Genomic DNA, 23,705 nt, shown 5'->3' on the forward strand with positions numbered 1-23,705 from the left:
ACCACTGAATCTTTAGAGTGAGAGGTCATATCTTTTCTTCAAAAATAGTTCTTTGCCCTAAAAACTTTACTTTTTCTGCTTTGTAATGACTGCCAGGAAAATGTTCTCGCCAAACACATGTGTCAGTGATTCCATGTGAATATCTTCACTGTGTGGAATTGGTTAAGCTCATACTACACAGTTCAGCAGTCTCTCCAAGACATTAAAGCAGATGAAGGACAGTGTATCAACCACCAATGCTAAAACTTTAGTTGTTATGTAAGCAAAAAATGCTCTCAAAAGTAGCCAACTCCCTGCCCCTGGCTGGTTGGCTCAGTGGTAGAGCATTGGCCTGGTGTGTAGAAGTCCCAGGTTTGGTTACCAGCCAAGGCACACCGGAGAAGCACCCATCTGCTTCTCCACCCCTCCCCCCCTCCTTTCTCTCTGTCTCTCCCCCTCCACCCTGTCGCCAAGGCTCCATTGGGGAAAAGTTGGCCCAGGCACTGAGGATGGCTCCATGGCCTCCGCCCCAGGAGCTAGAATGGCTCCAGGTTGCAATGGAGCAACACCCCAGAAGGGCAGAGCATCGCCCCCTAGCGGGCATGCCGGGTGGATCCCGGTCGGGCATATGCAGGAGTCTGTCTCTCTCCCTCCCTGCTTCTCACTTCAAAAAAAAGGGGGGGGGGGGAGAAGTAGCTAATTCTATTTAGGAATGTATTACAGTTTCCTGTATCATTAGTTGCAAAAACCCAACCCCTCTAATTTAATGCCTTAAAGCAATTATTTATGAAGCTCACGTGTCTGTGGGTCACCTGGATGGTTCTTTTGGTCTAGATCGGTCTCAGAGATACAGACTGGGCTTGCTGATGGTCCGCCAGTCAGCGGTAGGTCTGTCAGGAGTTGATGGACCCGGCATGACCTCACATGTCTGGTGGTTAGGTGGCCACCAGTGGGGCAGAGGTGGGTGGGGAAGGGCACAGCTGTCATTCTCCAGCAGGGTAGCTTAGGATCCTTTACACTGCAGTCCCAGCATGCCAAGATTGTCAATGGAAGCATGAGAGGCGTCCTGAGACCTGGGCTTGACACTGGCCCTTGATCACTTCCACTCCCTCCTATTGGCCCAAGCAAGTCATGAGATCGACCCATATTCAAGAGATGGGGAAATAGGTTCCACCACTTAATGAGGGAAGAACGAATTATTGCATCAAAGGGCGCAGATCCAGAGGCATGGACAGCCAGGCCATTGCGGCCATTTGTCTGACAGAGTTTGTAAGAGAATAGGCCGAACAATTGTCTAAAAAGAACAGGACGGGAAACCCTATTGACATGGTTGAGATGAAAACAAAACTAGCAGGACTGACATGTATTTTCTTTTTTTATTATTTATTAATTTTACTAGGGTGACATCAATAAATCAGGGTACATATGTTCAAAGAAAACATATCCAGGTTATCTTGTAGATCAATTATGTTGCATACCCATCACTCAAAGTCACATTGTCCTCTGTCACCTTCTATCTAGTTTTCTTTGTGCCCCTCCCCCTCCCCCCTTTCCTCTCCCCCCCCCCCCCCCCCGTAACCACCACACTCTTATCAATGTCTCTTAGTCTCGTTTTTATGTCCCACCTACGTATGGAATAATGCAGTTCTTGGTTTTTTCTGATTTACTTATTTCACTTCGTATAATGTTATCAAGATCCCACCATTTTGTTGTAAATGATCCGATGTCATCATTTCTTATGGCTGAGTAGTATTCCATAGTGTATATGTGCCACATCTCCTTTATCCAGTCTTCTATTGAAGGACTTTTTTGGTTGTTTCCATCTGACATGTATTTTCATAGCCTGTTCTTATTGTTGAATGAATCCAAGACACATCTCAGGTTCTATTTCTGTTCTCACAGGCCTGTCCAAATGTTTCCTGGTGTATGCATTTGTGTCCAACCTCGAGAAAGCCCTGGGTATGACCATTCAATCTGTCAAAAGAGAAATTAGGATGTTAGTCTTTGACTGACAAGAATTCTTTTAATTTTTAATGGAAGGTTTTATTCTAGAGTCCCTTGAAATAGTCCTGAGTTCTCTATTTACCATGTCCCTTGCTTTGTACAAATTTGCCACATTTTCTGGGTACTCCTGTCACATGAAATGACACATCCCTATTTCTCTCAGAACTCCTTACATATTGAGATGATATTCTTAGTTTTGTTTCTCACCATGTTTATAATTATGAAAAAGCCAATTTTGCAATAATGGTACCTACCTTCTTTTCTTTTTAGGGGCCAACCCACATTGGGTCTGGGTAGAAAAGCATTGGGCAAAGGTTCAGCAGGTGTGAGTGGCAGCCTCGGCTCAGTGAGCTCAGTGTGCTAGAAAGAACAGCAGGCTTGGAGTCAGGGATCTAGGTTTGCATCTCATCTACAAATCTTTTCTTTTTATAACTCACCATTTAACTTTTCTTGCCTTTAGTTCATTAGGGTGGGAACCTCTAGTGTCCATCACTACATGGTTCTAGTTGCTGACTGTGTGACTTCTCTGAGCCTCACTTTCCTAATTTGGGAAGTGGGGCTAATGGTACTTACCTTGCCAATTTCACTGGATGGTCAGGATCATTGGAAAAATCAGAAGCGAGTTTGCTGTCAAGCTCCTGAAAATTGAACTTGTGAGAACCTCACTTGCGTGGCTTTCTTCTAAGTAAATATTCCTTTGTACCTAATTTTGTATTTATAATTGTGAATCTACCAGAATTTCTGAAGAGAAAGAAAAGAATAAGGAAAATACTAACTGTATAATAGGTATAAGTTTCTATTTATTAGTCTATTAGGAAATGTAGATGGTGAAGGAAAGAATAGGCAGGTCCTGAAGGATGCCGAACCCTGCACATGCCTCTGGAGAGAATATTAAAGAAGTGTTTCATAAGGGCTCTGTGGCTTAGAATTGGGGTGCAGATCTTTCATTGAAGGCGTTCACGTCTCATTAAATGCAAATACTGCTGGAATTGGCAGCACACAAAGACTTATCTGTCATTTATACTTTACAGTGTGTAACTTAGAGCTTTTTCGGAGAGCAGGTTTTAACAGATAGGGAGAGAAGAGAAAGCATAGAGTATGAGACCCTAAAATGGGCGGGGGAACCCAGAAAGGGAAGGTGGGGTGATGGAATCTAAGGTAAGACTGGCGATGCCCGATCAGAGAGGAAAGCGTGCCGTCCATGGTCCCCAAGGAGGACTCTGGACACTCTTAGGGCCTGGATCCTAGGTGAGGTCCAGAGAACCTAGCAGAAGGGTTGGAAAGTCAGACACCGAAATGGTGACAAAACATTTGTCCTTAGATGGCATGAATATTTTTATTTTCTTGTTTTGGGCATAGTTTTACCCATTTATAAAATGAGCATGAATTCTCTGTGTCAATATTTTTTTTTTAACGTTTGAAAAAGATTCTACATTTCAAAGCAAAGAGTATAGAGAAAATACCCCACAGTACTGGGCCAAAGCTAGACCGGATTGCTCAGGGCTTAGATGATGTTTCAGATGAAGGCCCTTTCTCCAGGGTGGTTTTATTTTTCCATACCTATTTGACAGAAGCATTTTCCTCCTGGGAGCTGATTCGGGCTTACTAAGAGTTTTTCAAGTTATGTGAAATTGAGTCTAGTTTTCTTATGGGTGCCATTAAGAGACCATTAGGATAGAAACCTTTACCAAGGCTCTTCTAGTTTAATTCAGTTCAGTTCAATTCTATAACCATTATTTATTGAGTGGGAGGTATCAGGAGGAGCCGGGCTTGATCCCTGCCCTGAAGATGCTCAAAGCCAAGTGAATGAGGCAGGGGCGAAGACAAGAGCCATCGCACTGTCTGTGATGAGCGCTCTGCTCCTATTAACCCTTGCCACCCCAATCTATTGGTCTTGACCGCGGACGCAGGGAATTTTGGATAGCAATTTCTATATGAAGCAATTTCTGTCTACGGAATTCATTCAGCATCAGCACCAATGTAGGCACAGGTCAAGTTACAGCTCTCATTCCATACTTTGGATTTTAAAACGTGGGTTCCTTTCTCTGGCTGTCCTGTGGAGACCTCGTCCCTAAATAACGCTGGAATATTCTGGAACACTTTGCTTCTTCAAACCCACCAGGCTTGCTTGCTTGACTCCCATCAGGGTTCAGTGCCACGAGCATCACTCTTCCCTCCTAATAAAAGGGGAGTGAAATTCAAAAATCCTGCATGTGATCCATCCCAGTTTCTCCTAATGGCCCCAAACACCTGCTGTTCCATCCTCCTTTGCCCATATTTCCAGCAAGTCCCATGAAATAGAGGCACAGAATGCGGAGGGAGTGGAAGAGAAAATGAATTTCACTTGGGAAGGGGGATCTGAGAAAGCTTCCTGAAGGAGATGCCACTTAACTGGGGCCTGGAAAGGTGGGCGTGGCCTCGGACGGAGAGAGCGATGCTTTCTGATAGTGGGACCTCCATCAGGTCAGGGCCAGCAGTGGGCAAGCAGGAGGAGGAAGAGGATGGATTTGGAGTCTGCTCTGGGGTAGGTGTACTGTTTACACAGCAGTGTGGCTCAAGAGAGAATTAAAGGTGGAGGGATCATTTGCAGGTATTCTGCAAATGGTTCTGGATGCCAGTCTAGGGAGATTAAAATGTATTCTTTGTGCAAAGGCCATAACCCTGACATTGCAATCGGGAGGGGAGCGTCCATGGAGTCACGTGTGCTGGAAGTGAGTACAGAATCCCTTTCTGAAAGCCCCCCCCCCCCCCACACACACACACACAGCCTTCATTCTTAGATACTCTCCACACACCAGCCCTCCGAGCCTGAGGCCTGGCGGGCACCGCTCCTAGAACAGAATTCTATAATCAGCCCCCAGAGGCCCACAGAAGTATACGCTCTCGGAGCCGAGAGTTATTTCCTCCTCCTCTGCGGAACAAAGAAATATTTATGGAGTCTAGGCCAGATCCACAGGAGCGCACAGGTAAGCCTCGAGGCATCAAAACATCTCAAAAAATCACTCCATGTCCAATTGAAACACGGGAACGCGGGAGCCTCCCCCGAGTAAAGGGAACATGTTGTGGACTTTGCTGTGGAAAAGTTTTCCTGGGACTTTGCTGTGGAAAAGACCCCGGTGGCACTCTCGCAACCTCGACCATGGGATGGTGGGAGTGAGATTCATCGCGGAAGGAGGCGAGCAGGTCTCAGGGGAGAAACACATCAGAGAAATAATCCCTCCAGAGTCGTGGGGGAAATGCCTCTGCTGATCCCAATTGGAAAAAACAAAGAGCACTGGATGAACACATCCGAGTGAAATCCTGGAAAATTATCTGAGTTTAAAGAAATTTCAAAGCAGAGCTTAAGAGCATTAGCAGGCTTCTGCGAGTCGGGAAGCGACACAGACGTGCACGCGCACGCATGCGTGTCTTAGTGGTGTCTCTTTTTGTCAGCGCCTCTGACCTAGAGCCGGATCATTTATTGTTCATTTCCTACGGGCAGAGGGGAGGGCAGGGCTAGTGAGAGGTGTGGATTCTAGAACAGACTCCAGGAGTGAGAAAAGTCAGGTGGCCTCTTCTACTGGGAGGAACCTGAGTCCCTTTATGCTTTGAAAAAGTTCAACCGTTGAGTCTTGTGCATGAGACTTGACCTTGGATTGTGATGGCTATGTCTTATATGTAGAACAAAGGTATCTAAACTGCAATGGGGGGAGGGGGGAGCGCATGTCTAGGGGAACAAGCAGAATTCTTGCTAGTTGCCTTTACCTGCCGTATATGTATGTTCTCTGTTCTTAGGACAGGCATGAGAGGGAGGAAGAGTGTCCAATTATCTGTCCACTCCCTTCGGTACCTTGAACTTTCCTTTGCAACAGCTGGCCAGGGTGTGATGCTGATCTTGTGTCCATGGCTTCATGGAATCCGGAGAGGCAGAGACTCCGGGCACCTTACTCGAAGGGTGGGCCGAGGTGGTGAGCATGACCCGCCATTCCCTTCCCCAGAATCAGTCTCAGCAGTAGCTGCTGCAGCGGAGAAGCCGCTGATGACAGTCGGGGACGCCGGGGAGCTGAGAGCACCTGAGAGGGCATCTCAAATGGGTCTGATGCAGGGAGGAGCCGGAGATGGTCACAACGGGTTATTAGAAAGAAAGACCTGTACTTCTGGCCAGGTTACATAACAATTCAGGCCAGACAGAAAACTGTTTTCAATGGGACTCTTAGTTGGGTATGGAGTACATCATCCCATTTGAGCAATTATGCAGAGACCATGATCTAAGAGTGTGAAGATAAGAATTTATTAATAAGGTTGTGTTCAATATCCTCTCTTGTGATAATGGTGTTCCATCAATTTGTCTGTATTCAGAGTCTTACCGTGGGCTTGTTCAGCCCAGGAAAGGGGCCCTACCCAGAACAGGCTCGGGACGCTGCTCCAGAATGTGTGTTGTCATCACAGGATTTGAATTGAACATTTTCTAAGTACCAGGCCCTGTGAGAAAAGAGTGTACGAGGGGAGGAGAGCCCGAGCCTGCTCTCTAGGTCCTCACTGTGCAGAGGAGGGGGCTCACTGGCCTGAGGAAGGCCCCAGAGTTCCCTCTCAGGACCCCCAACATCTGCTCCTGAGTGGTCCTTCCTCTCCTCAAGTCCTTGCTCAGATGCCACCTTCTCAAGGAGACCTGCCCTGAGCACCTGTTTTTAAACTGCTGTGCTTCTGATGCCCTGTCCCTCCTCCACCTTTCCCTGTATTTCCATACATGCAGCTTCCAACATGCTGTATCATTTACTTGGTCTATGACAACCCTTTATGAACAGTTTCTTCCCCAAGAATGTAAATCTCACAAGGCAGCAGGTTTGCCTGTTTGGATCAATCACTATTCTCTGTTCATTGACGTCATCTCAAAGAATAACTTGAGCCTGTCTCAGCGCCCCGGGTCCCCAGCTGTGCTCTGTTGGGGTTGGGGCCGGGATGCACCCCCCACTTGAGCAGGCTTCTGGCCCGCCGCTGAGCCAGCTCTGTTCTGCAGCTTTCTCCTCCTCACTTTGCGATTAAACATCGATTGCTTGTTGGAACCTAACACAGGGCTCTGGGGCAGCGTCTTCCAAAGCTCTGTTCCTACGCTGGAACAGAGGCTGTTTCTCTCTTATCTCTGATCACAGCTCTGGGATTTCATAGGAGCTCAGTTATTGTTTATTGAAATGAAACTTGGTTGGCATGACATTTAGTCCATCCTTTTCCAAACAAGGGAAGAGCCCTATTGCACACTGCTTCTGTCACCCAGGATTTGGCTCTACCTAATTGTGTGTCTCCGGACACAGCCACATGGAGCGAAAGGCTGGTGAGGTGTGGGAGTAGGGGGAGGGGGTGGTTCTTGTTCCCTGGTACTGGTCGTCACCACAGCTTCTCCCTCTTCTGTTCCTAACATTCCTCCCGAATGAGTTGCCCAAATCCTTGCAGGTGTCTGCTCTCCTGGCTGTCCTCGCCTGTCGTCTCTGAGTCAGCCTGGATTTAGTCACACCCCTCCTTGCGGATTGGGTCCCACACTTCCACAGTCAGAAATGTTGTTGACATCTCCAGCTCCTTTCTCAGTTACCCAAGATAAGCATGGGGAAGAAGTAAAAACAGGGCACGAGGGCCAAGAGACGTCTGAACAAACTCTGATGGGTTCCTCCTGGGCCGAAAGTCACATCTCTGATTTGCACTTGACGGCGGGTTCCATTTCCAAGAGCCAGCAGTGTGCAGCAGAGCCCGGTGAAGAGTTACAGAGGGTACTCTTCAAAGGCGCTTCAGTTCTGGAAGGCTGAGCTACAGGCGCTTCCAGCCACCACCACCCCTTGCCTGGGGCTTCTAGAAAGAGTGCCGAACAGTGGTGGTGGTGCACAGAATCTCTCCGGACGTCAGGAGAGAGCTTGTGTGTGGGGAAGAAGCCCTTCTTACCACGCTAGATCCCTCCTCGACAGCCCAGACAAAGCCTTCGAGGGAATATCTGGTGTAAGGCAGTCCTTTGCCCATCGTCATAACCAGAGAGGGAGGCCAGAATGCCGGACAGTGAGCACCAGTCCCTCTGGCGCGGCTTCCCTGGGAAAGGTCTTTACCGTGAGAGGCAGATCCAGCGGGGCTGAGCGAGAGTGGGCCAGCACGGAAGGGGTCCAGTCTTCTCAACCGGAACAGTCCCCTGGCTCCCGGATTCCCTTTCCTCAAGCCTCCGGCTGCTGTGGCCGTAGTGCCCACTTGCCATTTGGAGAGTGGACAGCTATGTGGACCCGGGTCCCTGTCTCAGCCCCTAATAAGTAATCAGTGTCCTTCGAGAGAATGAGGAGGAGAAAGCTATGGGGTTAAGGAAATGGGACCTGGTCCAAATGGTGCGTCCTCTCTCTTTTTCTCAAGCTCACTGCCTTGCCAGGACATCTTCCATTCCTTTGCCTTACAGCTGGTCCCCCACCCCAACCCTGCCTAGGTACACAGGTCCCTAGTCTCTAACACAAGAGTACAGGAAGTGGTCATAAACTCCAGGTGGGGTCTCAGCAGAAACATGTGACATCATCACCTTCAGGTCCTGAGTGAGCAGAAGACGAGAGAAGTCAGCCCCACTTGACTCCATTGGAAGCTGCCCCCAGCTGCTCCTCATCAGACCCAAGTGTAGGTGTGGGGGGGTTGACCACTGGTAGCATGAGGCTGGGGTTCCTGGGAGGATCCCACCACCATTGGGGAGCTCTTCATAGTCACCCTTTTCCTCAGCTAAGACCCCATCCTCGGGATGGAGAGGGGAGAATGAATAGGTGGGTGTGGCCAGTGTGATACTGCCAGCACCTCAGTTTAGTGTAGCATGCCCATTGTAAAAGCCATTGTATCTTACTGAGAACAAAGGACAAGAAATGAGATAAATAAGGAAAGAAATCCTGAATGTTTCTATTGACATTTATTTGGCTTTCCATGGTATCTGTAACTGGGATGTTCAGCCCTATATTTTGCTGGATATTGGCTTGTGATTTGGTCTGGTTCATTTGTATTGAAATTGGACCTTGATAACATTATACTGAGTGAAATAAGTAGATCAGAAAAAACTAAGAACTATATGAATCCATACATAGATGGGACATAAAAATGAGACTCAGAGACATGGACAAGAATGTGATGGTAACGGGGGGGGGGGGGGAGGAAGGAGAGAGAGGGAGAAGGGGGAGGGGAGGGGCACAAAGAAACCAGATAGAAGGTGATGGAAGACAATTTGACTTTGGGTGAGGGGTATGCAACATAATCAAATGTCAAAATAATCTGGAGATGTTTTCTCTGAACATATGTACCCTGATTTATCAATGTCACTGCATTAAAATTAATAAATTAAAATTTAAAAAAAGGAATGAAATACTGATACAGGCTACAATATGGATAAACCTTGATAATGTTATGCTAAGTGAAAGAAGCTAGTTTCAAAAGATTATCTATACTGCATGATTCTATTTACATAATGTCCAGAAAACTGACAAATCTATATAGACAGAAAGTAGGATAGAGGTTATATAAGACTGGTGGATTAGCGGATGAATATGAGGAATAAGCAGTAACTGCTAATTGTTAAGGGATTTTCTGGGGAGTGATGGAATGTTTGAAAATCGTGGTGATGGTTACACAACCCTTTAAATACTAAACATGGAACTATACACTTTGAATGGGTGAATAGTATAGCACATATAGTATCTCAATAAAGTTATTAAAAACAACAAAAAAATGTCTTGTAAGGTAGAGTCTCCCACCCATGGACATAATTGTAAGTCACAAGTGCCTGCTATGTCTGGAAAGTCAATAAAAGCAGTGCTAACCCAGGCTGTGCTGTCTGTAAATACTGTTGCCTATCTATGTATCATGGTCATTTTCTGAATATTTGTTCTGGTTCCCTTTGAACAGTATAAAAAACCCACAATAGGTAGAAATCATGGTTATATAAATACCTCTTTCTTTTAGCTTCCCTGAACTGATTTCAATTCTTGGCCAAGAGGTGCATCAATGTCATTTGCTATTTGTTCCTACAGTGAATAGCGTTTCCAAAGAATTGGCTTCTCGCTGTGAGAGGTGTTCAGTGATATCATGTGTTTGGAAATGCACATTCATATGGTCACCCATGGCAGGTAGCAAATATTCCTTCATAGCAGAAATAAATATATAAAAGCCAGTTTAAAAAACCAGCTAACCAGTGTCTATAGAATCTTTTCTGAAATGGCCAGCTTACACCAGGGAGTTCCCTGCATAGCCTGTGAAGGATTCAGGAGAATAAGTCATGTTTTATTTACTTCTACTTTGATGGATGGTCCATGACACTGTGATCCCTCGGACTGATGTCTGGGAGAAGAAACATTGAAGGATGAATGAAATGCCAGTTAATTCCATTATGTCATTTACTGACATCCTGGCGAGGCTCAACCTATCCTCAGGGGGACTCTCTACAGGGAGCAGAGCTGATGGGAAATATAGATTTTTGTGGTCCTAATAAGCCAGCAAAGATAATCACAAGCCATGAGCTTGGCAGCGGAGAATGTCAATCTGAAAGCCAACAGAATTGGATAGATTCTTACTCTTCCTTTGTGTGCTGTGCTCTGTGACTTTGGGAAAATTTGCAAAGACTGGGTTAATGCTCTGCAATTGGAGCATTATCCACATGGAAATTATACTGGATGGAAGGTCTGAGTTCAGACTCTGTTCCACTGGATATTGGTGTGTAGCTTGCTTAGACTTCAGTCTCTTTGGTCATAAAATGGTGATAACCATAGTCACCTCCTGAAAACACTTTGATGACTTTGAAGTGACATTCAAATGGAAACCATTATAGTGTGTCCCATTATATCCTCTTTCTTCTCTACTTTAAGTAGTGGAGCAGTGTCTTTAACAAGAACTAGTAATTTCCTGACTTGGTGTTACTGGACCACAGGGGCCTGTTTTGCCAGCGTGCATCAAAGCCCAATAAAATGTGAACAGGAGCTTGCAGCAAAGAAAGTAGAGGTTTATTAGTTAAGGAAATAGTGTCAAGCCCAGAGACACAGGTAAGCTAGTGCTCTAAAACCTGGCTCTCCGATAGCTTGCATAGGGACAGATCAAATATGGAAAAATTATTAATCATAATGATTAAGGGTATTGGAGTCATGGACTCTAATAATTGACTGGGGCCAGGATAGGGAGTAATTGATCATGTCTCAGATCTTGATGTCAACCATGCTGTTCTTTGTCTAGTTTCATGAGGGTGTGCTCAGTAGGGTCATTCTGTTTTTGTGGACCTGGGGCTTAAAGACAACTGAGGTCAAGATGTTATCTTTAGTTTGACTGAAACTCTGTTTCTGTGCTCAACAGATCTGAGACTTTGTTTTTAAGACAGTTTGATGCTGGCCAGGATCTGATGTCCTAAGGGCTTAATGATTAAGGAAGAGTGGATAGACAGAAAGGAGGGAGGGTTGTGATAAAGAAATGGAGTTTCTGCATGGTCATCTTGACTTCATGCTTCCCCCCACGTGGTGCATTAGAACTTAGAGATCAACCATCTGACAAGTCATGGGAACCACTCACCTCAGCCCCTTCTTTCAGAGATGAAAAGCCGAGCAACTGATCTTGCTGAGACGAGTTGAGGGATTTTTGAATCATAAGAATCTAGGGTTTTTTGTTTGTTTATTTGTTTGTGTATTTATTTTTACCTGTTTAATAACCCCCTCAAAGTGAAACCTAGGAGAGGTAATAAGGCAAAATCAGCAATAATGTCCTTCATTGAACTTCCAGAACTATATGGAATTTTGTGTGATTTAAAAAAATTTATTGAATTTATTGGGGTGACATTAGTTAATAAAATAACACAGGTTTCAGGTGCACAAATTTGCATGATTTAAAACTATTTTAGCCAAGAATTGCATTCATTAGTTAAATAATGTAAATGAAAACATCTTGCTCCTTTATTATTGCTTACTCTGGCAAATTAACCATCCATTCCAGCCTATATGTTGGCACACATATGCAATTGAAGCTTCCTCACTTCATCATGTGGGATGTGATGAGCGATAAGGAGTTTCACTGGTGTCTGCCCTAAAACGCATAGGTGTTCCTGTAGGAGGAAGCCGATATGAGTCAGCGACCTTGATTTGCAAGGGTTGGACAACCAGAAGGGCGCACAAGTTGGGTATTGCAGGAAGGTCACCTATATCCTGGTTATCACAGATCTTTAGAAGATCGAGGTTAAATCAAGGACTTGAAGTTCAAGTCATAGTCAGTCTAGACAGAGATGCATAGATTTAGAGCTGGAAGTCACTTTAGAGACAATTTTAACTTCTGCTACCCAAGAGTGTGGTCCAAGGAGCCTCAACTGGGAGCCAGTTAGAAATATAGAGCCTCTGGTCCCATCTAGCCCTGCAGACTCAGAATCTACATGTAACAAAATCCTCAGGGAACGGGAAGGCACATTAAAGTTATAGATGCACTGGCCTAACCCATTCCTCTTGTTTTGTCAATTAGCAAAGTAAATCACAGCAAGTCTAAACGACCTATTCAAGAGGTGACAGCAGGTCACAGGCAGAGCAGGAGCTGTCCCATCTCATAATCTGGTTCCTAGATCTGTGACTTTGAGTAGCAATGGGTATTAGGCCTGGTCTCAAAATCAAAGGAGGATTCTCCCCAATGAACTGTGCAATAGTGATATCAAGCAATACTGATTCAAGAAGTCAGTTTCATGTTTGGTTAAACTAAAATTCCTATGTTATTTGTATAAATTGTTTGTTCTCATCAAAGTACCACAACTCTCTTGGGGGCAGTTTATTCTCATTGCAGTTTGAGTACTTAGATGGCTTGAAAATGAAACCATTAATGTGACAGCAAAGAGGAATGTAGTTGCACATCCGCTGCATAAGGTAATGCAGTGCAGTGCTGAAATGTGTCTACCTCAGGGCCTTTGCTCTTGCTGCTGCCTCTGCCTGGGATGCTGCACCTCTCAATCTTTGTATCACAGGCTCCATCTTACATCCAAGTCTCATTCTTGGAGAAGTTTTTCTTGGTCATTCGATCTAGAGTCCACTTCTGTCCTCATCCTATTCCTTCTGTGACTCTCTATCCCATTGTCTTTTTATTTTACTTTATTTTATTTTTTTAGTGAGAGGAGAGGAGGCAGAGAGACTCCTGCATGTGCCCTGACCAGGATCCACCCAGCACACCCACTAGGGGATGATGCTTTGCCCATCGGGGGCCCTTGCTCCATTGCTCAGCAACTGAGCCACTTTTTAGTGCCTGAAGCAGAGGCCACAGAGCCATCCTCAGCATCCGAGGACAACTTGCTTAACCTATCAAGCCATGACTGTGGGAGGCAAAAAGAAAGAGGAGCGGGTAGAGAACCAGATGGTCGCTTCTCCTGTGTGCCCCGACCGGGAATCAAACCTGGGACATCTGCATGGCAGGTTGACGCTCTACCACTGAGCAAACTGGCCAGGGCCCCATTGTCTTGTTTTATTTTATTCCTGGCAGCTAGCACATGAAATTATTTAATTTAATTCTCCATTGTCTGTCTTCTGTCCCAAAGCATGTACTTTTGATGAGAACAGGGACCCGTCTTGGCTTATCCATAGCCACAACAGTTTTGGACACATAGTTGGCCAACAACATGTTTGACACATAGTAGGTACTCAATAATTGTTTGCTAAATGAATGAATAAGTAATTTAGAACAAAGTGTGCCATTTTCATGGCAAGGATAATCATCAATAAGAGCTAACAAGTAGTGACTTTAGCAACGTGCTGAGCATTGTTATGGGTCTTCCATACGTTATCTCATTTAATTTAATTTTGTATTATTAAAGTTTCAAATATTAGGCTGTGGTGTTGACTGCTTAGAAGTTGTAGCATTAAATGCTACTTCCTAAAATTAGGGAAACTGAATGAAACCTGGACTTTTCCCTAAACTTAAGCAAGCACTGCCCTTCTGCACAGTGGTCTGTGCTGACTGAGCCCTCAAGAATCCAGGCTGACCTGGCTGGACCAGGAAGATCACTACACCCAGTACTGGACATTGGGCCCCTTGCCAGTATGCCTTTGAGCACATGGACTGGCGCAGCTGGACTCAGAGGGATGTCTTGGAATGCAATGTCCTGATACAATTTTTCAAAGTGACGCTAGGAAAATTAACCCTGGCCCATTACCCCTTTGCATGACCTACAAAGCCCTTTGTAACAGAAAATAACCTAAGCAGAGAGGAACAGGATGCCAGCCAGAGGACAGTCCTCAATCCCCTCATTATCCACCAAAGAAGCAAAGCACATAGGCCAGTTTAGGCTTCAATTATGAAGTACATTTCATGGAGCAGGGAAGGGTAATAGACTTGCCCTCATGACGGACACTCAGTACTTGGGATAGATTTTCTTTATTTCTAATTTATTTATTTATTTATTTATTTTTGTATTTTTCCGAAGCTAGAAACGGGGAGAGACAGTCAGACTCCCGCATGCGCCCGACCGGGATCCACCCGGCATGCCCACCAGGGGCGACGCTCTGCCCACCAGGGGGCGATGCTCTGGCCCTCCGGGGTGTCGCTCTGTTGCGACCAGAGCCACTCTAGCGCCTGGGGCAGAGGCCAAGGAGCCATCCCCAGCGCCCGGGCCATCTTTGCTCCAATGGAGCCTCGGCTGCAGGAGGAGAAGAGAGAGACAGAGAGGAAGGAGGGGTGGAGGGGTGGAGAAGCAGATGGGCGCTTCTCCTGTGTACCCTGGCCGGGAATCGAACCCGGGACTTCTACATGCCAGGCCGACGCTCTACCACTGAGCCAACCGGCCAGAGCTTTCTTTATTTCCAATTTAAAATTTCCTAAGTGCTCCATCCTCACTCCATTCTGCATGATGGTTCCCACCCCGCCGCCCCCCCCCCCGCCCGTGTGTCCCCCCTCCCCTCCCAGCAGCTGCCGGCTGACTCAGTCGCGCTCAGAGCCCACCAAGTCAGTCAGCCGGAAAGGCACCTCTATAAGGAGAAGCAGGAGGACCGAGCGAGAGGCGAGTTCAGTGAATGCATTCCATTCCAAGGAAGAGCTTTTTAAAAAACCGTTTAACATTTAAAGTTCTATTATTATTTTTGGCAGTATGCTGAGTCCATGTCTCTTTGTTTGGCTACTTTTCTAGTCCTTCATGTATCTGGAAGCAAATTTTGCAGCCGACTTCAGTAACACTAAGAATGATTTTTCCGTATAATTATAGGAGATATTTTAATGCCATCTAAAAGTTATTTTGTATACTCACCAAATAAGAGAGAGACAACTCAAAGTGACTATATAAAATGACCTATAATATAATTGTTTATAGACATAAAAAATGCCTTAAGTATTGGTCATTGCAGAATTAGCTGTATAAAATTTTAAAAATCTAATAACAATTACTCCTAAATTCTGTATTAGTTATCTAATGCAAAAAAAAAAAAAAAAAAAAGCAGATGGGTGTAAGACGGGGGGTGGTTCCTTCCTTCACATGGTCAGTGTGGGGCCTGAAATCTTTATTTTTTTTATTTTTATTTTTTATTTTTTCTGTATTTTTCTGAAGCCGGAAACGGAGAGAGACAGACAGACTCCCGCATGTGCCCGACCGGGATCCACCCAGCACGCCCACCAGGGGGGTGACACTCTGCCCACCAGGGGGCGATGCTCTGCCCCTCCGGGGCGTCGCTCTGTTGCGACCAGAGCCACTCTAGCGCCTGGGGCAGAGGCCGAGGAGCCATCCCCAGCGCCCGGGGCCATCTTTGCTCCAATGGAGCCTTGGCTGCAGGAGGGAAAGAGAGAGACAGAGAGGAAGGAGGGGGGGAGGGGTGGAGAAGCAGATGGGCGCTTCTCCTGTGTGCCCTGGCTGGGAATTGAACCCGGGACTTCTGCACGCCAGGCCGACACTCTACCACTGAGCCAACCGGCCAGGGCTGAAATCTTTATTTTAATAAAATTTTTATTAGGGGAAATTTCAAAGTTACACAAAAGTAGAGAGACTACCCATCGTCCAGCTCCAACAGTAACCCATCTATTGACCCTGCACATTGATGGTGAGAGGAGGGGACGGTGGTGGCCCTGTGACGGCTGCAAAGGCAGGACAATTGTCTATCAAGGCAGGGATGGGTCTACAACGGGTCCCATGTACTAACTGTTTGAAGCTGAAGATAAAATATGTAATTCTCAGGCTCAGTCTTAACTTCTGCATGAAGACACTGAGGCAGGGTGGTAAGAAGCTAGGGAAACCCTTGGCAAAGAGAATGGGGAAACTGAGACAAGATGGACAAGGCCCAACAATCTGACCAATTTACAGGCAGCTAGTGAGTCCCAAGACTTTCTCTTCCCTTATCAAGGACACTTGAGAGCATACGGGTTTACCTCTCCTCCCTGACCAGAGAATGAAGAGCTTAAATCATCATGGTCTGGGAGATAGGTAACAGAGACCCAGCGAGTGCCGTTTGTGCCAGCCAAACGCAAGGACGGATAAAGACGGGGGAACAAATAACAAAAAAATGCGATTAGAGCCAGACAGACCCAAGAAAAGCAGTGAAGCTGACCAGAGAATGATCCCAAACTCCACTATCCGCTCATTTTGGTGAATCAGCCTTTTAAAGGACACACCTGGAAAACTAATGAATATTCTGTTAAGACTCTCTCCTGAGACCACCCCTAGGATTTCTGCCCACAGAAGAGAGACAAAGACCCTCAAGACAAAGGAGCCCCGTGCAGGCTCTCTCTGAGCACACCCATGCTTTTTCTTGGGCATGTCTTTTTACTTTTTCCTAAACTCTAAGGGTCCCTACTAGACACGCAACCAGGGAGCAGTGGGCAGTGGCAGCTTGTCCTGGACTGACCCCTGACCCTGTCTCCAAGGCCCCCTTTTCTCTGACTTCTCAGAGAGCTGACCGCAGCCCCACCATGGCCCAGCTCTTCCACATAATGTTTCTAGAGAGCCCACACAGCCCAGCCTAGTCTCTCTCCTACCCCAAGTCCTTCCTTTGTCTCACTGTCCCCGCTGGGTTGTGAAATCTTTTCTACACGAATCACGAACCCAGACACTACTGGTTGGCCTGAGGCAGACCTCCTCCAGGCGCGGTCCCCACCCAGTGACAACATCATACCAAAAATATGTCAACTTCGTAAGCATCTGTAATCTACCTTGAGTCCATCATTGTCCTAGATACTGTGATGGATTTACATTAGTCACACAAGCAACAGTTCAAATGCTATAGAATTGTTTGCCTGAAACCTATGTACCTTTATTGATCAATGTCACCCCATTAAATGTAATTTTCTAAATAATAAGTAAGTCATTAAAATATTGGAGTGGCAGACAGTTTCCATTTGCCCTTCCACATAGAACCTCCCCATTCCTTGACCGTGCTCTGCATCCAGGAGCTTGCTCAGTGCTGCGCCTGACGTCCCCCTGCCCTCTGCCTTCTGCTGGCTGGAGCCAGAGGGTGGCAGGAAGAGCGACCCCTGCAGGAGGCTGGGGAGTGGGAAGCTAAGTGGGGAGGGTACAGACAGGTTCACAGAGGATGTGAGGCAGTGGGCATGTGACCCACAAACGACACTCGCTGGGTCTCTGTTACCTATCTCCCGGACCATGATGATTTAAGCTCTTCATGACCATCCAGCCAAGGAGTTTTTGTTGATTCAAAATGCAAGTGGTATGATCAACATCGCTAATCCTTAGAGAAATGCAAATTAAGGCACAGTAAGATACCACACACCATGCTCATTGGGATCAACATTATTGGAAAACAAAACAGAAAATAATCACCGTCGGGTGAGAATGTGGAGTAATTGGAAACTTTGTGCACTCCAGGTGGGTATGTAAAATGGTGCAGCCACCGTGGAAAACAGTCTAGTTGTTCCTCAGAAAAATAGACGTTGACTAACCACATGACGCAGTGATCCCTCTTATAGGTGTATATTCAAAAGAATCGAAAGCAGGGATTGAACAGATATTTGTACACCAACGTTTATAGCAGAATGATTCACAATAGCCAAAAGGTAGCAACAATCCAAATGTCCATGGACAGATGAATAAATAAACAAAATGTGGTATATACATAAAATGGTATTTTATTCAATCTTACAAAGAAACGGAAGTTTGACATAATGCAGCAACGTAGTTGAACCTTGAAGACATTGTGTGAAGTGAAATAAGCCAGACACCAAAGTGCACATATGATCAGATTCCACTTATACAAGTAGTCAGATTCATAGATTCATAGAGACAGAAAGGAGGCTATAGGTTTCCAGGGCCTGGGTGTAGTGGGGATTGGGGTTATTACTTAATGGGTACAGAGTTTCAACTTGAGAATATGAAAAAATTCTGGATATGGGTGGTGGTGGTGGTTACAGAACAATGTGAAGATATACTTAATACCTCTGAACTGTATTATTTAAAAATGACTAAAATGGTAAATATTATATTATGTGTATTTTACCCCAATGAGCAAAGTAACAGGTAGACTGCATCTTCACCCACAAGCAAACATACGAAAATTTGTTTGGAGAAATTAAAATATGCTCTCCCTTCCCCTGCCCAGCAAACTGTTTAACTTCTTAGGAAAAACAGTCTGTTCCTCCTCCCCCTCCCCCTCCCCCTCCCCCTCCTATTTTTTCACTCAGAACCTTTGTGTGCACGGACACGTACTAGGGAGGGAGGAGGGAAGCAGGAAGCTTTATCAGCAGGGAGTTAGGGTAGCCCGCAGCCAGAGGCAGAGAAGGAAGGGCAGGTAACAGAACTGCTATCATGAGACCTGTCCAGATCTTTGCGATGTGCTGGCCGGGCCCTTTTCTTCATAGAGTCCTGTGCATTTGACTAACACACAACACCACAGGAAAAAAAAACAAAAACCCAAAAGAACTAAAGCTTCATATGTTATTTATAGAGAACTGGCCATTAATACTGGCTGAACACTGGTTGCTGTAAACAAAATATGCCCCAGAAGGAGGCTCAGTGGCCCAAGGGCACAAAGAAGTCTGCAAATTATCTCTTCAGTGGCAGCTTGTTTCTAGGGGGAGGCTTAAGGATGGTATTTTAATAAGGCAGATGCCACGTATTATGCCACAATATCACAGATATTTTCTCCAGACACATGGAATAAACGTCAAGTTTATCTAAGAACACGTCTAGTTTTAGAATAAAGAACAGGGGGATCTATTTGAAAATCAAAGACCTGAGTTTGAATCTCAGATCTTCAGAAAACTAATATTCAAATTATAATGTTATATAATATAGATTGTTATTATTCCTGTTAAAAGCCACTTGTACATCATTCTCATTTACCATCTACTTCATAGTATCTCTGTTTATTGCTCCCATGTCACAGGTGGAGAAAGGTAGCAGAGAGAGATGAATTAATTTTGACAGTAGTTCCTAATTGACAGACAGATGTTGAACCAAATCTGCCTTCCTGAACACCAGAGCTCTTTTTTTTTTTGACAATTCTTTTGTTTGTTTGTTTGTTTTACAGAAACAGAGAGAGATTCAGAGATAGATAGGGACGGAGAGATGAGAAGCATCAATCATCAGTTTTTCATTGTACATTGCGACACCTTAGTTGTTCATTGATTGCTTTCTCATATGTGCCTTGACTGGGGGCTACAGCAGACCGAGTAACCCCTTGCTCAAGCCAGCGACCTTGGGTACAAGCTGGTGAGCTTTTGCTCAAACCAGATGAGCCCGCGCTCAAGCTGGCAACCTCGGGGTCTCGAACCTGGGTCCTCTGCATCCCAGTCCAATGCTCTATCCACTGCGCCACCGCCTGGTCAGGCGAACACTAGAGCTCTTTAGGTTCCATCAGAGCTGCAAAAGGCCAGCAATTATACACATACATTTTCCAGAAGACATGATCAGAATGTTCTAGTTCTCTCTGTTGTGTTCAGGGCCAGAAGGAGAGTAAAGTATTGAGCTAATATATGTAGGTCCAACTACACTATACATTTCTTGCTTGTGTTGTCTGTTTATGTTTTAAAATGGTTTTTATATCATGACAATTCTAATTCAGATAGATGAGTGATGGGTTTAAGTTTATGTTACAGACGATGAAACTGAGATACACAGAGACCTGACTTTTCCAAGATGACACTTGGCCAGCGGCTGAACAGGGGCTCTATTCCAGGACCCTTGTCTCTGGGCCTGCTGGTTGTCATGACCATGCCGAGGTGGCTGTATCGTGGTTCTTGGACACGTTCAGGTGGCGGAACCTGGATGTCACACTGACCTAGGCTAATAACTGTGGGGGTGGGGTGGGGAGAGGGAGCTGATACATGCTGGTTTCTCACATACGCAAGTTGTTCATGACAACAGTTTTTAAGAAAAGATTTTTGAAGAAAAACTCAAAGTTGGAAGTACAGTGTTCACTAACTTTATTTTCTGCAAACTGGCAATAGATCATTGTTAGGTGAATGTTAGAATTCAAAAAGTTTAGATGTTCAGATTAAAGTGTTCCTGCTTTTGCTTCTATAAGCCAGCATTTCTGCGCGTCAGTTACACTGAAATAGCAAATCTAACCCTTCTGAAAAGCAGACCCTCTCAAGGGGTTGCTGTCTACTAGGGGCCGGCGGTATCTCTTTTCTCAAACTGCCTCATTATTCTCACTTCCCAAACACGGACTCCTAATACAGCCGACTGAACTTTACCTTCTAACTTCATTCACTCAATCAATATTTATTGAGCACTTAGCCTGCGCGAGCACTATTCTGGTCTCTTGGGATGTTAGTGAATAAACAGATAAGACTCCCTGCTCTCTGGAAGCTTACATTCTAGCCACTTTGAAAGTCATTTACTTTGCACATATTAGTGGTATTAAATATGTTGATGTCTAAGGAAAATTGAGTTCATTACACTATTCCAATGGAGAACTGGGTTTCTAACTGCAACCAACCCTTTTCATTACCAAATCTGCTGACAATCTGAGTAAGGACTATTAAAAGGAAAAATTGTTATAAACTCAATATAGCTCATGAATTCTCCTGACAGATAGGACAGCTGGGTGCCTGAGGTTACTGGCTAGTAACCCTTAACAGTTTAGGTCAAATCAGAGCTAAGAAGTATTTCCTTCAGAGCAGCGAATGTGAACAAAACCTTTCCCTACCTTACTCCAAGCATCATACTCGCCATTCGCTGCTCGTGACTTTCGGGCATAGATTTTGGTTTTCTGCACAGACATTAGAAATGATAAAAGGCCCTGGCCGGTTGGCTCAGCGGTAGAGCGTCAGCCTGGCGTGCGGGGGACCTGGGTTCGATTCCCGGCCAGGGCACATAGGAGAAGCACCCATTTGCTTCTTCACCCCCCCCTCCTTCCTCTCTGTCTCTCTCTTCCCCTCCCGCAGCCAAGTCTCCATTGGAGCAAAGATGGCCCAGGCGCTGGGGATGGCTCCTTGGCCTCTGCCCCAGGCACTAGAGTGGCTCTGGTCGCGGCAGAGCAATGCCCCGGAGGGGCAGAGCATCACCCCCTGGTGGGCAGAGCTTCGCCCCTGGTGGGCGTGCCGGGTGGATCCGGTCGGGCGCATGCGGGAGTCTGTCTGACTGTCTCTCCCCGTTTCCAGCTTCTGAAAAATACAAAAAAAAATTAAAAAATAAAATAAAAAAGAAATGATAAAAAACAAAGGTCCTAGGTGGAAAGAAGACATAATGAGGAGGGAGAGAGGGGGATGATGGGACATCCTAGCGGCATTGTCAACAGCACAGAGAAATGTTGCATCATCTTGCGTGTTCTCTCTCAATCTGGGCCAATCCTTTTTCAAACATACTACAGCCTTGAAAGTTTAAAGAGACTCCTCGCCACTCAAAACCTGCAAAGTGTTCGGTAAAGGGAAGGAGCGTGGGTTCCCATTTCCTTTAGAAAATGTGTTCAAGTGTAGATGTAACTGAATGCAGTAAGCACAGTTTAAAAAGCAAATGTGAAAAATATTGAGCTTAAACATATATGTATCTTTTTCATTTCATGAATGTTCTGAAGCGTATATGAAGACTTTGGTTTTTTTTAATGAAAATTGTTATCTTGAGGTAATTATAGATTCTCTATATCATTTAACTTTTAAAAACTTAGTATATTTTGTGTGTAGTTTTTTCATATAGGAAGATGCTATTCAGTACGTCCCTTGAGCTCATCATCTGAGCTCCAGAATTCTTTCTGTTTTATTAGGTGTAGCTGACACAAGAAATTATTTTCTTGCTTTGCTTTTCTTTCTTTTTTAAATGACATTTTTTTTTAACTTTAGAATGTGGGTGGGGAGACGACAAATAGTGGAACGTACATCATTAGGCACTAGAGGAGAAGTTGATTAAGCTCTGCAATATGTGTTGGGAACACAGGCAGAAAAGAAGAGGATTTCTTAGCAGAGCAACTGCTGATCAGAAAGCCCACTGCTGACTGCTGATGAGCTTGCGAGGTGGTGCTTGGATTCCTCAGTGGCACTGAGCCGGTCTGTGGTTCTGGGCTAAAAAAAATAGATACCTAGTGAGAATTAATAAAACATTCTTCTCCTGTGTGAAGATCTTCAGTGTTATAATGATCTTAAAAATAAATATTGTTAAATGAATTTTGTTATGTTTTCTGATTGATGCATTCTAGACTTTTCCTTTCATTGGACCCTTCTTGCTTTAAGCCTGATGGAGCCTTCCACTTAGCTAGTGTACACTCTCCTTAGCTGTAAGCTAGAAGCATAGCTCTTCCCAGATTAGATTTCAGAGAGGGCTTCTTCATCCTTGTTAACTGCAAATTGGAAGGATCGCTTGCCTGTCTGCAGTGCTGAGATGTGTATGGACAGAAGTCCGATTCATAACCAGGTGGAAAGGCAGAGTGTTGGCCTGAGTTATCTTATTCTCACAAGCTTGAGTGTGTATGTCTGTGTATGTGTGTGTCCATGTGCTTTTGGGCAAGGGAACATTGTTTAAGATAAAAAAATTAAAAAACAGCCCTGAGCTGAACTATCGGTCCTCCATTTCATCTGTAAGTTTAGGAAATTGAGCTGAAGGACGTATTGATCAGGTACAAAAGCAGTGAATTATGGACCCTCAAGAGGCCTGCTTTCATTAGTGGAATTGCCGTTGGCATTGGCCTGGAACTCATGGGGGCAACTCGGGGGACAGCTATGTCCTCACCGAAGCCGTGTGCTGCAGTCCCCTGCCCTCGTCATCCACAGAGCCACAACCCTCGGGGCCAGTAGGAAGGACCGTTCCACCACATCCTGCGGGAAATCAGCTCCCTTTCCCACTCCCCACTGCCCCTCCTCAACATTCTGCCCTCAGCGTAAACCAGGATGGCCCTAAAATTTAAGGGGTGGGAGCAAATAGTAGTGATTTTAATGATACATTACATACTCCACAAAGGCTTTCTGAATCTCTGTTAGGAGCCTGCTAACACCGGCATCGTTATAATTCAAACCTTCCTGTGAATGTACACACATAGTCTTCGTTTTAGTCTACCATTTATCTCCTGCTCTGATACTAAAAAGGTACCAGCTGTCAGAAGACACTTTTCTCTAACACTATAAAAAGCAGCATGAAGAGTATGACTTCTCATGACAAGGGAGATGATGCAAAGCTTCAGCCAGGAAACTATTTACGATATTTTGTGGGAATAATGATTGGTCAAAGTTTAGTACTCTTCCCTTGAGTCTAACACCAAGTCATTGAATACCATTTACCTCATAGATGGTGGGGGGTTCCCTGCTTACCCACCCTCCAGCTCCCAAGAAGTTGGGAGCCTAAGGATGGGGAAGGCTTATAAACCAAGCCTGACAGAGCACACATGATGGGA

This window comes from Saccopteryx leptura, chromosome 12 (genome assembly GCF_036850995.1).
Source record: "Saccopteryx leptura isolate mSacLep1 chromosome 12, mSacLep1_pri_phased_curated, whole genome shotgun sequence".
Taxonomy (NCBI): Eukaryota; Metazoa; Chordata; class Mammalia; order Chiroptera; family Emballonuridae; genus Saccopteryx; species Saccopteryx leptura.